The sequence below is a fragment of the Anser brachyrhynchus genome (assembly GCF_964034855.1).
Source record: "Anser brachyrhynchus genome assembly, chromosome: 18".
In the NCBI taxonomy this organism is placed as follows: domain Eukaryota; kingdom Metazoa; phylum Chordata; class Aves; order Anseriformes; family Anatidae; genus Anser; species Anser brachyrhynchus.
In genome coordinates, this window is record NC_137711.1 from 5687159 (window position 1) to 5703893 (window position 16735).

General features: G+C 38.0%; 1 protein-coding gene across 1 annotated transcript in view; it reads right to left on the reverse strand.

Moving 5' to 3' along the window:
* Nucleotides 1-16735, reverse strand: part of TOM1L1 (target of myb1 like 1 membrane trafficking protein) — a 416402-nt gene that overhangs the window by 333184 nt on the left and 66483 nt on the right. The window contains exons 2-3 of the mRNA XM_080560434.1: nt 16472-16714; nt 15949-16098 (exon numbers count right to left, since the gene is read on the reverse strand). The gene's annotated coding sequence lies outside the window, so the exon portion shown is untranslated. The remainder of the gene's footprint in view (nt 1-15948; nt 16099-16471; nt 16715-16735) is intronic.

Here is a 16735-nt window from a genome sequence, read left to right on the forward strand (position 1 = left end):
TCAAAATCTGTCCAAGGGGCTGTGCTTACCTGCACCACTTGACAATCATCTGTCTCACAATTTATTCTGGAAACTACTGCCCTTCTGTTCTGAATTGCCACTGAGCAGGGCTAGAATTTTGTTAGGTTATTCATCTTGGATAAGATGATAAATCTGTCTTTCTTTCCTCTTATCTGAAGGAGTTGGGCTGCTTTTCAGAGTATTTTGATTTTTTAAAAAGTATTTTTGTTTTATACATGCCTAGAGGCTTTTTATATCTGCTTTGTCCCATATAGTAAGTTATAAATGATAAAAAACTTAATATTTTAAAAATCCTTTGAAGATTAGGAAGTCTATAGAAATCCTCAGATCTCCTCATTGACTCCTCTTTTCTTTGACATAGCAAGATCAAGCTTTTATTTCTTCTCACTTTCAAAACTTCTCCTCATAGCTATATTTCTGCTCCCATTTCTTTTTGCATTACACACTCCTTCTCTGCCTTACTCCCTCCCCTTAGCCCCTATGCTTTGAATCTCATATACTTTTCAGAGAAGCCCTTACGTGATATCTTTTGAACTAAGTCTCAGAGACCAGCTTGGAGAAGTCCTTAGGTTTGTTTGCATACCTTCTTTTGAGACTGAACAAGGAAAAGGTGCTGAACATCTCTCAGGAGCAGATCCTCAGAGGCTATGTTAGCAGGCACTGGCTGAATGGGGACACTCCTGGGTTAACTGGGGCACAGCTCTATGTTTAACCCCCCAACAAAGGAGTTTCCTATCCTAAATTTAGCAAGCTGTTGCCAGATTGGGTTTGTTTTAAATTAGGTTTGTTTTTAATTTTAACCCCAAAGTGCATTAGTTTAGTTTCTGAGCAGTATCACAAAGAATGAACTTTTGATCTTATATTTTAAGATTGCAGTTTTCATGCTTAAGGACACAAACATACTTAAATGGAAGAAAGTTAATCAGAAGTACAGCTAGAAAAATAGAAAGTCGAGACTTCCATGTAATTACTTGACCTGCAGGGCAAAATCTGGCAACATTATTCACGCTTTCCTTTTCCTATCCCTTTGTCCTGCTCCCCCTCTTCCTCTCACCAAATAATCTCCTATGGGCATTAGCCTTTGAGGACACATGCTTCTGCTGTCTTCAGGAAGATGAAGATCCAGCACGTTAGTGTCTTCACAGTGAACCATTCAGTTGAACTACACAGTAAATTTGGAGCAGAAGGTAGTGCTAGTGAGTTAGACTCTAAGTTTGGAATAGCTTCTATCCACCTCTATGCTCTCAAATAATCCTGCAAAATAAAGTATGTCCTCAGATACCCCCAACCCTGCCTCCTATGCCTCTAAATCAAAACATTGCACACTTATTTTAATTTCCTTTAGCCTACAAACAACCCCAAAGCTTTGCTCATACTGGATAGAATGGCTTCTCTTCCCTACGTAATGACTGAAATTCCGTTTCATGGCACTGTGAACATTCAGAAGCCTGCTCCATTTCCCCTTTGCAAAATAAACCAAAACCTAAAAACTTATTGATAAACACACAGAAAAATGAAAGCTCAAAAACATTTCTGTTTTTTCCAATAGATGTTGACATGAGAAGTGTTTATTCTTTTAAACTCAACATTTTGCACAACATACCATCCTGGCAGCCTGCATCTAATAACCTGATACCAGTTGATTAAGTTAGCGGAAAGAATTGCTATTACATTTTAGCAGACAGAGTTAACAGCGATGTGCATGTTGTTTTCCACACCAGGCTTACATCTGAGTTATCCAAGTGTTACATCCAGAAGGCTAAATTAATGCTTACTGCAATGGCTGATGGATCTCCATCACGTCTATGTGCTTGTTCTTCGTTCCTTCTAAATGTTAATAGTCATTTCTTTTTCCTTTTTTATTTCCACTGTTGCAGCCTTCAATCTCAATATTATTTCTGCTAAAATCTATCGACTAGGGGTTTGCTTTACCACTGATAAACTGTTAACAAAGATTGATGCTTGATACTGCTCATCCATTCATAAAAGCTTTTCTGCTATGATTGTTTTCTGACCAAAATTAAGACTGAAAGAGTAATCTTCCATTCTTTCAAGCACTGTGTTGGCTAGTCACAGACAATAAAGCCAACAAACCATCAAAAGGCATATATTTTCAGCCCTTGCTCTCAGATTCCAATCTAAAATGAGATTTTTAACAGAGGAACAGAACCATAATAATTATTGTAATTGCCATTGCATGGAGCAGTCTCTGCTTTGTATTTCTTCTGAACTGAAATTGTGAAACTACGTTTGGGAATTGGAGCTCAAGTCAAGCAAATGCATGAAGATAGGGTACAAACGGCACCTGTTAGCTTGCTCCCAAGGTTTGAAAAAGGCTGAAATACACTTTGCCTCAAATACAAATGTTTAAACAGTGGCAAGGCACTGGAGTGTGGAAAGCAATGCAAGGCATTGCTCTCTCAAAATAACTGACTTATTTTTCTGCCATTGCTGTGTCCAGCACCAAAAAAATTCAGAAATAGTGTTGGAATTGACTCAAAGCGTGGTGGTAAGCACATACACATGAGATCATGAGATTATGTCACTTGATTTGCTCACCAGCTGATTTTGGTCTAGGGTTTCTATTATATGCCTTAAGGTACTTGCAGTTCGTATATGTACATTTAAGTATTTGAGGCTGTATACTGAATTGCATATTAGATGTTATTTTTAAAATCTCCTTTGTTTCCACTAACCTCCATTCCCATTCTTTTCAAGGAAGAAGCAGAACCCCAGCCATCTAACCCCATCTACTACCATTCAGTGGTGTTAGCTTACTTGTCAAAGCTATTCCTTCAAAGTGTTTATTCCCACTCCAATAAGAAGAAATAAACTACGTACACAGTCAAAGCCTCAGAGACTTGCTTCATTCTCACTGAAACTGCACTGACAACAGTAGGACGTGGTGCCTCTGACACCAGTGACAATTCACACAGACAGCGAGGTGACCCTACAGCATGTTACCCTTCTGCCTGTTGTCTTTATCAGATTGTACCGGGCTGTGTAACCACTGAAACCTCTGGCAATATTCTCATTAACTACATCCAAAATTCAGCCAAGTACTTAATCATTTGGGTGAGCCTGAGCAAGTGAGATGTCTCAGATTTTTCAAATGAAACTGTTTTTCTGTGCTTAAGTGCAAGTCCCCCCCTTACTGCCTGTGTGGGATGGAGATGCTCTCATGAGCCTGGGCTTTGTTTAAAACTCACAGAAGTAATAGATTTTTCATTGACATTGATGGGGCTCACAAGGAGAAGGTACCACATGCTTCTGTTAAGCAGAGCTGGATAACATTTAATTGTTAGAGACAGAAAAATACAAAGTAGAGACACTTTACCTGAAGGACAGTATGTTTTCCAGTGTTAGTCACTGAAGTATAATCCCTCAGTAATAAAGATTTTACAACTGCTCTGTCAAAAAACTGTTTCCGTGTGGAAATTTTAATACTGTAATTCTGAGAGGTCCAATCAGAAAACATGCAGAGTGGCAAGGGAATCAACCAAAAAGTTTAAGAAAAACCAACCAAGCAAGCAGACTTCCTCAACACTGAAGTATTTGCAGCAGGAAAGAGAAATACACTTTATTGACTCAAAATCTCCTTTCCAAAGTCAGGGAGGAGGGGAAAAAAATCGTAAAAACAAAACTTTGTGCAAGATAGCCTGAAACTCTCCACTTATTTCACGATCTTACCCACAGGAGCGATTGGATTTCTACAACTAGTGCGGGCCTCATAGAAGAGCTGTCGCTCCTTTTACTACTCAAATGGAGGCTACAACCCCCATAGCCCAAATCTAGTCTATCAACTGTCTGCAAACTACAAAAAAGCAACTTGTTCATACAACATTACTATCAGAGGGTCACTGAAGACTCACCTTCCAAGCATCTTCATTCTACTTCCCTCATAAAAGTTGTTCTTAATAATAAAGGATAGTGCTTGATATCATCTTGAGACCTTCCCAGCGCCTACCATAGAGCTGAGACACTTCCCATTAAACGAAGCCATTCAACTAGAATACATATATTGTTTATTTTAAATAGAGTGGATAAAAGAAAAGGAAAGCTGACTTTGAAGCAACGATCAAGAGACAATAGAACTTACTTCTTCCCCAGCTCCACCACTGAAGACTACATTTACAGCTTTGAACAAACCGTGTAAGTTGGGTGCCTTCATCTGTAAAATGTGTTTATGTGCATGAGATGTGATAGCAAAAACTTCTTGCTACCCGTCCCAAAAGGCAGCACCCACAGACAACGCCCATTTCAAACTCTGTGCTAAAACATCAGGTAAAGGCTCTATCCAGCGGCATCCATGCAAAACTTTTACTTAACTCAGTCATCTTCCATCACTGCAGGCCAATTTTCTAGTATCTATTGGCTGTCACCACAATCAAGTAATTTCTCATGAATTTTCAGGCCTTTAAATGTGCAGTTCTCACCAGCTCTCTGCGTATTATTTTGCATTTGGATTATAATTTCTTTACACTGCAGTAAAGCTGGTGGCTAAATTCTTCAAATCAGATCATTCAAATCCTTGCATCACGCTGTTCTAATTGAACAGAATTCTAATTAAGCAGATAGGACCTACATTTTAGACTTCTACCTACTGGAAGTCATCAGGTTTATGGCCAAAAAAATGAAAGTAGGGTACAATGATTTTTTAATTGTGTACCTTTTTCTTAAATTAAGCATTCCATTATAAGTTATTCACAAGTAAATATTTTAAAATTGCTTTCATTTTAAACATTGCAATTATTGGCCTGTATTAATCTTTTTTTTTCCTCCCTGATGCACATCTGTTTTAATGTCCTTAATTAGAAGTAGTAAATAACATCATTAATTTTCTCCTTATTAGCATTTATTAGCTTTAGTTATTTTGTAGCAGTCAAGTGTACGGTGAGAAAGCGCTCTTTATCACAAACAACCAAGCATATTAGACTCAAAATTCAGATAATACAGTTTGCTTGGAAGATGAGAAACTGAAATCGCAAACACAAGCCCTGAATGAAGCAAGAGGATTTGCTTTGATGGCAGAGGAAACTTTTCCTCAGTTTTATTCTCTTAAATTTACCTTATTTTGAAGGTTTAAGAGTTTTTGAGGTACTTTAGGAAAAAGATGAATTTGAACTTCAGAGCTCAACTTCAGAGGCAAGTTTAAATTCTTGATCTCCCTGCACCGGAACCTTGCCTATGTTCACAATCTTGGGAACATTTGAATCCGAACCCAAATCACAGGCCTGTTTGGAATTTAACTTGAATCTTTACTGTTTCATAATGTAATTTTCCAGTCAGACACATTCAAAATAAGGACATAAATAAAAATAGATGTCCAAACCCCAAACCAAACCAGTACTACACAAGGAAACAGATCAGCAAGTTAAAAAAACAACAGCAAAGGCTTATCTCCTTTCTTCATTTCTCTGCACAATTTATGGGATTTAAACTATCTGCTTAGACAGCTATTTGCAGACATTGCATATGACTTTCTGAATTTCCCAGTCCAACTACAGATCTATAAACTACATTTGCCTCATGTCTAAATGCCTTCCTTGTTGATGACTGCAACCTTGAAACAAAATCAGTAAGATCTCTACCTGAATAAGTGCAAGAACTTCTCTTGTAAATCTTTCAACCCAGCTGATGGTAGAGCGCACCATTAAATCTTGGTCCACATATATTTCAGTTGGCACGCAATACATTTTTTTAAAGGAAAGAATGAACAGATACTTGTGTAATTCTTAATGACTGATGAATCTACTATTGCATAGAAAAAACAATGTCACTTTAGAAAATAACTGAGCTCTACTGTCACAATATCTGTTTCTTCTTTGAATTGTCTTCTTGATTTATATTGTTATTTTCCTCTGGTCTTTTTTGTTGTTGTTCTGTTTTTAGTGGTGGTGCATTTTTTTTTTTTTATGTGAAAAATACTTTCCTGATTCAAATACATGTTGTTGTATTTTGTCAGTAAAAGAAATGTAGAAAAAAATCAAGCCCACAGACCATGGGCACTCTATGACATTTTCTCTTACGCATGCAACATAAATTATTTAACCTCTAATAACATTAAGATTTCATGATGCTTGTGTAAGATGAAAAAGTGAAGGCTTTCAGATACTAAACGCTTTATTACAATCTGTAATCTTGTAAGGATGACTGATTTATTTAATGTGCAAATCTTGAGTGTGTGGTAATATAGAGACAATATATTGAGGACTATATTCTGTCAAGTGCTGAGCAGTGGTCTCAGTCTTTATAAAGGCTTATCTTTAAGCACGCAAATAGTTGCTCTGATTTTAATGGGACTTTTAACATGCTTTTAAATGCCTTAACAAATAAGAATCTCAATTTTCCCTACCTTGCAAAACCAAGCTAAATAGCCGGTTTATTAATACTTAATACCCGCCTCCTAGATACACATCACAACGAGAAGTGTGAATTACAGTAAAGCTATTAAGAAACAAGTCTAAACCCCCAAGCCTCAGTCAAAAGATAAAGAGCAGGGTTGCAACGGGTGATATTCCCTACCAAATTGCTGCTCCCATGAGGCAGTTAACTACTCTCTCCAGTCTTTACCATTCATGACTCAAAGGGATGAGGCCACCAGACACAAGGTGCCATTAACTTCGAAAGCAAGGTGAAGAGCTTTGGTTAGCACGTATTACCCAAACAGCAAAGGAGAATTTGCTGGAGAGGAACACGTGTAGTACGCACAGGGATTTACACAAGACTTGTGATTAATTTCTAAACTTCAGAAAGGAAAAAATTCACATATCACACTGAGCTGTGGTTCAGAAAACAGTTTAAATTTACCACTTGAAACACTGATAACTTAGAGTCCCCCCGTCCCAATTCTGAGAACATCTGAGATTTTAAAAACATTGAAAGAACTCGCTTTTTGCAAGATCTCAAAATTTCTACATAGGTTGGATGTCTACATGCCTCTAGGATGGTCAAGTATTCTGTTTTGATAGTGTTAAAATATTTCAGTTCAGTGTTAGATCTGGTTTTCTTCTGTTGTTAACAGAAAATGAGAATTCTTTCAAGAAATTACTAACAAAGGTATCTGGCTAAAAAAAAAAAAAATCACAAAATCTTGAGTGTCATAGTTTGCGAACTCAGTTAAACAACAGTCTTGCAGTTTTGTGTAATGTCTGAGAGATGATCTTACTACTCACTTTTAGGTTGCATCCTTTTGAATAATGGGCATCGTCTTTCATTTACCATATAAACCACTGCTACACATTGGCAATGAGCTAATGTGGGCTCACAGCCTTAGCTGGATCTTAATACAACCATACTTATGACCGTGAGTCACACCCACTTGATTCATGTTATGAAGTGAAAACAGGTGAAGTTTCCAAGTCCAGATTAGACAGGTTCCATTGACTTGGGGCTTTCCCAAGAAAATGCAGGATTTGAGAATATGATCTGCCTTTGGAGCCGGAGCCAAAGCCTGCCAGAGATTTCTGTTTGGTTCATCAGGACACTGACCCTAACTAAATTACTACAAATATGACCATCGAGATGTAATGGATACCCCTGTTTAACAATCATCACTGGAATAGAGAAATAACTCTCCTGGACTGGGAAATACTGCAAGCAACAGAACCTGGGATGATGCCACAGTAATTGCTACAGTGGAAACAGCAACACCACAGGATACAGCAAGACTGAAAAATGAATGCTGCATGTAGAAGGCAGCATTCAAAATGCTCACCTTCTGTGTACTAATAACTCTTCCAGTACTGTCAGAGACATAGTGCCATTCCTGTCACCTTCTGTGACAGAAACTATTACTAAAGTGAGATATTTTAGGAACACCAGCTTTAAAGAAGGTAACATTCCTGTCTCAGGGAGATGACACTGATCTTATAAAAAAACAGTAGCACAAACATTACATAACTTGTAATAAGAGATTAGGTTAACTTGCTACAAACAGATTTTATTCGACAGCCTAAAATTACAAATGAGAACAATCATGTTTTAAAATCACTCTGTACAAAATTTTGTATCTTCATAGTCTCTATTTTCTGTTTTGGAAAGGAACAAAATTAATTCATCTTTCAAATAACTGTAGACTTACTGCAAGAATCACAGCACTACCTTTCAGATCAAGGCACGCTAAAAGAAAGAGACCTTTGTTGGGTAGCTAGAATTAAAAATCGATTTTGCTTCTCAACAGGTTTCAGATTCAGCTCTCTATTTTGGGACCATATCTACATCTTTGCAGCCTGGGAATCCTGAGTGAAATTCTGTATTTGCAAAATGATTTTACTGCAACTAAAAGCAATCAAGTCCTACACTTTAGGAAAGATGTGATGTTAATACTTGAAAATCATAAAAGCTCTGCAAGCTCTCAGAAGTATGGAGCAGGTACTGTGCAAGCAATAGTCTGCCATGGTGAATGTAGCCAAAAAAGTAAGATAAAATCAATGATCAGATTTGGACAGGGAATTAGCTCTGCAGAAGTTATGTCTAAGTTTTCCCATGAGTTTAATTAGAAACAGAAGAGAAAAATCCTCGCATGGATGCACGTAAGCTTAATACCAACAAGAAATCCTGACAGGTAAGGTTTGAAAATGCCTGTGGACACTTTTTTTTGCTAGACTAATTATAAACTCTATTTATTAAAAAACAAACAAACAAAAATAAAATAAATCCTACCCCAACAACTGATAAAGATCTTAACTTGTTAGACAAAGCAGTGACAGTGTACAAAAGCCAGGTATTTTTATATTTTTGGCAATTCAGAATGCCGGAACAAAAGTCCATAAGATGAATTAGAGATTAATGCACCTTAGAAGTGAATTTTCAACTATAAAATAACTGCAGAAGTTGTCGTGCATGTCAATGAGAAACGTGCCACAATTTTGGTTTATTATACTGGTTTTATAACTGCCATTTAATGGGCTTTACAAGAATCCCAAAAAACCTTTACTTCTTTTTTTTTTCCTTTTTTTTTTTTTTTTTTTTTTAGAATTCACACATAATTCCCTAACTATTCCCTGAATTTGAGCTGTAAATTAAATTCTCATTTCAAGTAGGCAGTACAATATGATGATGCTGGCCATAGGCTATTTAAAATGAAGGACAACTGTGGCTTATCAGAAAACACAAGTTTTAACAGTATCTCTCAATACATAATTTTATGCATATCTACAGCTCTTGTTACTGTAACATTCGAAGGACTGATAATTAAGCAGATTTTTTCCCCTCTGGATCACCTCTGCAAAACAAGGATGAACTCCCCCTCCCCTGGTTTTAAAGTAACAATAAGCATCCAGGAATGCCTTCCCTCCTTATTCTACTGATAAAGATATAAAGACCTGGAAAGATAAATGACTTGTGCAAGTTATTCAGCAGGTCTGCAGTTGAGCTAGAAATGAATGCCAGATTGCTATAAACCTTTACACTGCTCTAATTAGATTTTTACATGTGTTATAGGTTATATTATTTTTAATCAATTCTTCATGCTGCTGAAACCCTCCTCAGAGGCCCTAAACTACATAATAGGACAGCCTCAGTCACCAGAAAGCCTGAATCACAGTGCCTGTAATACCGTAATACTAATTTTTCCAGTTGCAGTCTTATTTCATTAACTCACAATTTGATGCAAACTCTCAAATTCTACAAAGTACTGGGAGAAATAAAGCTTTTCAGGTTCACATGCCTTCTTGAAATTTCTGCTTTGGGACCTACTTTACCGGCCAGAATATAAAAAACTTTATTACAGAAATTACAGCAGGTAGATTTGAAAATGAAGAGGTGCTAAAACAATACTTGTATTTTTTGTGATGGTTCAAAGGGCAAAAAGAAGTGAAGTATTTATGAGTAAAAGGAGGGTGACCCTTTAAAAAATTCTGAAAACACAGAATGAGAAGCCACCATTGGGCCCTTGTGGCAGATGACGACCAAGAGCACCTGCAACTGCGTTAGGAAAAGCATTGCCAGCCAGCCAAGGGAAATGATTATTCCCCTCTACCCACTGGGGAGAGCACATCTGGAGTGCTGTGTCTCCAGCTGAGCTCCCCAGTACAGGAAAAACACAGACAGACTGGAGTCCAGCAAATGGCCATAAAGACAGTGGACAGATTGGAGTATCTGACACACGCAGAGAGGCAGAGAACTGGGACTGAGAGCCTGAGGAAGAGAAGGCTTAGTGGGATCTTATGAAGATGTATAAAAGATGTATAAATCTCTGCGAGGAGACTGTGAAGAAAATGGAGCCACACTATTCTCAGTGGTATTCAGTCAATCGAGAGGAGACAAATTGTTATACAGGAAATTCTGCTAAAACATTTATCTTTTATATATATAAAATTATTACAGTGAAGGTGGCCAAGCACTGGAACAGGTTGCTCAGCAAGGTACTGTAATCTCCGTTTCTGGAGATACTCAAAACAAAACTGCACACGGTCCTCAGCAACCTGCTCCAAGCAGGGCATTGGACCATTCAGTCTTCAGAGGTTCCTTCCAACCTCAGCAATTCCATGAAGAAGTACTTAGCAAAATTCCAAGATCTACACATTATGAAGGATGTCAGGGATGGAAACAATATATTCAATTCAGATAGGACCCTTAATCCAAAAATAGTCCCAAGGTAGTTTACAAACAGCAGAATATATGAAACACTTCACGAGCTACTGAAATGCAGCCAACTCGGGGGTGAAATGTAGAACAGTTTAATAGCTTCCAGCAAACAGAAAAAAAAAAAAAATCAGTAAAAGCCAAAGAATGCCATATGCAACTGAAGCTACAAGGGGAATTAGGTAGAAAGAATGTAATTATCCATGCTGAATTCTAGCCAGAGCTAAAAGTAATCAGAAAGTCAGTGAAAGACCAGAACAAATTGATCTCATTACTCTTGCATTACTTGGATCTAGTTCTAAATGGAAAACTCTTATCTGAGTCTACTGGACTGACACTAGTGTGTACATGGAGGTGTGTTCAAAAAGAACACAGGAGTTAAGGAAACAGAAAGCTGATAACATCTCTGTGCAGAGTGCCAGCCTGGATCTTACCTCTCATTCAGAACTCATTAAGAACTACTGAGACTTAATTTTCTCTCTCCTATGTTCAATAGTATTTTGACTTCAGTGGAAACACAACTTCTGAAATTTGGTAGTGAAATGGGAAGAATCACATGCAAAATAAAGGTAAGCCAATTAATAAATATTATTCGCAACTTGCTACCTAACACCAGAAATTTGCATGCAATGTGATGAACATGTACAAAGCCAGTACAAAACTTGATTTTAAGAAGATATCGACTAAATTAGTTACAGAAGACCAGAACACATTCGTTACAGAAGACCACAACTCTTCAAAGCCAAAAGCACTTTTAGATAGGACTGATCTTTTACCCATTATCAGGCTTCTAGCAATGCATATCCTATTATTTCAGCAGTGAAGCCTTGTATCTGACAAACAGCTAGCACTGTGCTACAAGGAGAGAGAATAAATGGGAAATAGGCAGGACTAGGTAAGAAAAGGACAGAAACAGTATAAATAGCGATTTGTTTCTTAAGAAAATACCTTAATACATTGGTTCTCAAGTAGCACTAGGGAAGCAAAAACTTTTTCAAGTAGATGGATTTATTTTTTATACTACTTTTACACTTCATATTAGTGAAGAATCGTTCGATAAACACAAACATGAATCTCTGATAGTACAAGCACCTGTCTCTTGTTTGTAAATGACCAAAAGCGAAGACCAAAATCTGGTCTGGCTTTGGGCCTTTCACAAGCCACATACAACTACGCATCCACCTTTGTACAAAGCCCTAACGCCTGCTGCTGAAGAGGAATGAGTCTGATGTTCTTCTGGTAATTGTAGCAGCTCCTTTACTACAGAGGTGTTTCATCAAGAAGACACTCCTATATTTTAAGTGAGTATTACACGCCTTTCTTAAATAACTACATAAAAAATGAATTAATATTTGGATAAACCATGCCAATGATTAATTACCTGCACTGTTAAAAAGCTGGCCTTTTATTTCCAACTTGAAGGCTTGCAACTCTCATTTTCAGACACTGGATCACGTTATGTTGTTGCTGGCTAAATTAAAGGGTCTTTGAGTGGAATAAACATCATTAACCAGCCCTTCCAGGAGCCTAGGGGTATGTGTACAGTCTTCATTGTGGTAGGTGTAGGCACATCTGCACAGACTTCAAATGAAGCAGTTTAGGAAATAATAGCAACCGTGACAAGGAGCTGAGCAGGGTCTGAATGAGCTCTCCAGGAATTCAGAATGCAGCCCGGTCAGTAGCCATGCTGAGTCCGTGCTGATACGCTTTCGCTACCAGATTAAAGTAGGTCTGGGTGCTGTCCCTGAGGATGCAAACAAATCTCCAAATTTCAGAGCAGCCTTATGCCAAGAAGGCTAGCCACCCACATCTCAATGACGTTCATGTCCCTTGAAAACCAGTGAAACACAGAAAATGACCCTATTAGTAATTCATCAACAGTAGCTCTGTCTCTCTTGCAGAACAACCTGCAGCCATTTGGGAACGTGACATTGCAGTGATGTTGGGATGGGCCAGCTGGGAGTCGTGTGGGACAAAAACACCAGGTAGAGTCTTCAGAAGGGGAATAGTTTCTGTCTGCAATAGTGCTGTATGCGGAGGAACTCCTGATATTGTATGCAAAGGCTCTGTCAGCAAGGGATGCTTCCTTCCTCAAACCCCAAGCAATGTGACCAATTGGAAGATTTGGCCAGCAGGTCCCTGTTGTGACACACTGGGGGTCAATGGCTGGCTGCTTCCTCGCATCATCCTGTGTGGTGGGAACAGGACAACTTCCCTAGACACTCCCCACTTTGAGCTCCCATCATTTCTCTGTATTGCACTACGACCCTTTGCTCCATCACAAATATTAATTTGTTTGTAGCTGTGTGCACGTGTATTTATGCCACACAAGCTCTCTATCACAGACAAATCTATATTCTCTGGGAACATCAGCAAAACTACGTTCCACAACATGATTAGAGCCGTAATTCCTAAATGGGTGTTGCAATCTCACTGCAGCTAATGGAGTTACCCACAACGCACGGACAAATCGGGCCTCTGCTGGGCATTGGCAATTGCCTCATTAAGTACAAGCTTTTAGCTACTCCAGGATTACATAGAGGAAAAAAAAAAAATCAACAAGCTTTCTCTAGAGTACTAAGAAGAAAACAGAAAGTAGAAGACAAAGAATAAAAGGAAAAGAATGTAAAATTAAAAATAAAAGAAAATCAATCTCCCTTTCTTTTTGCCATTTCATTTATTGATTTCAGCTTCACCACTAAGATAACACAGCAAAAGGACTGTTAGAGAAAACATGGGTGTATTAAATAGAATTAGATTTTAAAAGATCCAGGTGATAAAAGTGATTAGATAAACTATACAGATGAATCAATGGTTACACGACTAATCCGGCTCACCAGATCTACTTTCTAGGAATCCAGTGAATGGCTTTCTACTGGAATTTGAATTCATCCTGGAGATTTGTCAGAATCTGCTATATACAACAAAACTACACTGTACCCACTAGCACTGCTGCAGGTGCACTTTACGCCCCCCCTTTGAAAGAGTATGCTCCAGTACCAAAATCACACCAACTAATACCACACCTCATGCCAGTAACTATCAGTCAGAGTTAGGTTATGAGGAAATCTTTCTTTACGTTTCATCAGGAAAATGCCTCAGATTTCTTGCTCTGATTGCAAGCCACTATATGGGCTTTATTACCCCCCTTCTGTCAAACTTCTGACTTATTCCACATGATGAACTTGTTCTTTGGTGACACGCTGACAGCTTAGTCACACAATAGCCCCGTTCCCAGTCCCTGGCATCAAGCTCCTGAAGGTTGCTGCTTGACCAGACTATCCCAGTGCTCCTTATGTTCAAGAACATCTCCTGAAGCTACAAAGCTGTGGCTTCAAGGACTTTGAACGTACTTTAGGCTGTGCTATGGGCAGAACTGGTGACTTTTCCACCCTGAGCCATTTAAATTCTCCTTTTCTGGGTCACATAAAGAATGTGTTTTGGCCAGCTGCAAGAATTGGATTCAGGCCAGTGTGCTTACTGTGTGGGCTGTGTTAAGATTTATGACATCCCTTAAGTAATCATTTTCTAGCTGTTAACTTCCTGAGATTTGTAAATAACATGGCAGATAAGTACGCTGCGGTCACTTAGTAACTTAAATGATTTTTAAAACAGTTATCTGCGTTTGGAAAAGAAGGTGATGTTTGCCCGTATCTTCATGGTAGAAAGAAATATATGTTCCTGTGACAGCTAGGAAAAGAAACATCTTTCAATAAAAGAGCAATTTGGTGGACCGATTCATTTTCCAAACGTGCTATACGAACCACTAGTTAGACAACCCTGTCAACAAGACAACACCTGCAGCTCAGAAGGTTTCCCTTTTGTTATCCACTTGTTGAGGAACGCTACATACAATACCTGTACTTTACGAAAAGGTTTTCAAGTGACTGACAAAATGACTGATGTTTGCTTTCTTAGAAAAGCTGTTTACAATCACTGTAAAGAAACACAGTCAGGACACGTTCTGTACATCATTTCCAAGGGATAGCCTAATTTCTGTTTTGGATTTGATTCATGGCCATTCAGGAGAACCTGCCTTGCTTAATCAAGGGACTTCTCATCAAACCTTCTGTTGTTTCCTCTCGTGTCTTTATAGTTTTTACAAATACACAACGAACAGCACCATCGTTTTTTTCTGCATCCAAACATAAACACCACTCCAAAATACATTATCACTAATGTAGCGTATTACCCACCTTGTGTCCCAAGTCTATTTTTAAAAATGATTTATGGACAAAAATTGACACACGTTATTAGTCTAATTTGAGTATTCCATGGTAAATGTTATTATAGAACTCTGCTCTAAATTAAACAAAATTAAATGCTGATAAAAATTTACTATCCTGCAGTCCCCAAATGAGTCTATGGTTTAACGGGAGATATCATGTAAAAACCATTAGTTTAAAACTCAACGAATCTCATTCTTACACTATTAATTTTAGTCCTTTAGTTTTATACTTCAGGTTTTTGCAGATTATGCTTAATTAAATTTTTATAATGGTGTTTAAATTAGCTGTTCTATATGTGATAAGAATACCTTGACAGATATGTTTCTAATTTGACCTACAGGATTTAATTTCAGAAAGTTGTACTTAGTCAGATGTCTGTTTGCATCCTTCCTTCTCTGCCTGGCTTCCTCTGAGCCGAACTTATTTCTCGCGTCTTTGGTGTTCTAAAAGGGCTAATCACTACAAACCTTCAGCTCCAATCATTGCCATGTGCATTTATTTGGATTTATGAGTAGGATTAGAAGAAATTTGTTTTTAAAAAGTTTAGAGAAGAAACATACTCAAAAAAAAAATGCAATGTTACAAATATCTCCAACTCAAACATAAAAATCGCCATATACTGAACAGACAACAATCTTCCAGTGATGTCTTTTTATGTTTCTAAGTAGCAGTGGCAGCTTAGGTGCACTCATGGAGCACAGCTTGGGTCACAAAGAACACGGAGTGGAACAATGTTCCTCAAAATGCATGAAAGTTAAGGATAGAACTTCTGTGCATACACCAAGTTTGTTGAGTCCACACCTGACCAATATTTTCCAAGGGAATTCACTCACTTTCTACCTTTCCAACTAGAAGAATGCTTTCAACATCAAAAAATAAAACCAGGTCCAACTCTGGGTGACTAAAGCCCTAACGTAAATGACTGCAATCAAAGAAACACAGAAGGTATTTGGACAACAGAAGAGTCTGAATTTGCTTAGACAGAAGCTCTGCGTAAGCGGACCTTGCTGATGTACTCACACCCTTCTGTGCGATGAGCCACTCAGGTGGATATTGCATTCTTTTATCAGCTGGACCGACAGGAAGTAGCATTGTGAAATCCATTTCTTACCTGAAGTCTCATTGGAAAGGACAGAAGGAAAGTCTTTTTGCCTGGATCCTTGCAAATGCATTTGAATGCAATCTCAGGTCTGCAAAATGCTCAGGTGCTTCCTTCCCATTTCCTGCAGGAAGTTTTCCACTTGCTTGTTTTTGGGGAATCCTAAAATATAATAGGAAAAAAAAGGGTTAAAAATCATAAATCACAAATCCTTTAATCAAAGGGATTTTCTTAATCTTAAGGTGGAAAATTACTGAGGGTCAGGCTATTTTTGGTTATTGTTAGCAAAGACTATAAAGACCTTGCAGAAACAACTTGAACAGACGCTTGCTTCCCTGCAGTAACTCTCCTTATGCTAGAGCCGCAGTCATCTCAAACTTCTTAATTTTGATAATAACAACACTGAATGATCTCAAAGTTTGACCACAATAAAATATTGTTAGAATGGTTTGTCAAAATAATCTGACTAGCGCAACTTAAAATAAGAACATCAATTAGGGAATTATAATACAAATAACCAGAAATGTCAGCTCACCTTTTTCTAGTTTGATGTATTGCATGACCCTTAATATGCCTGATTTGTTTGCAGACTACTTTTTATCCTTCACTTGATTCTTCCTGGAATCCCAAATGGATACTGTTTCCAGCATACTTCAGCTGCCTGGTTTTCCTTCTTTCTGCTGAGTAGCAAGCCAGTTTCAGGTTTAGTAATTTTGGCGAGAGGTACGTTCCTCAACATTGGCTGAATCGTAACCACAAAGTGATTTCTCCAGGATGACTGCAAAATAAATCAGGCAGG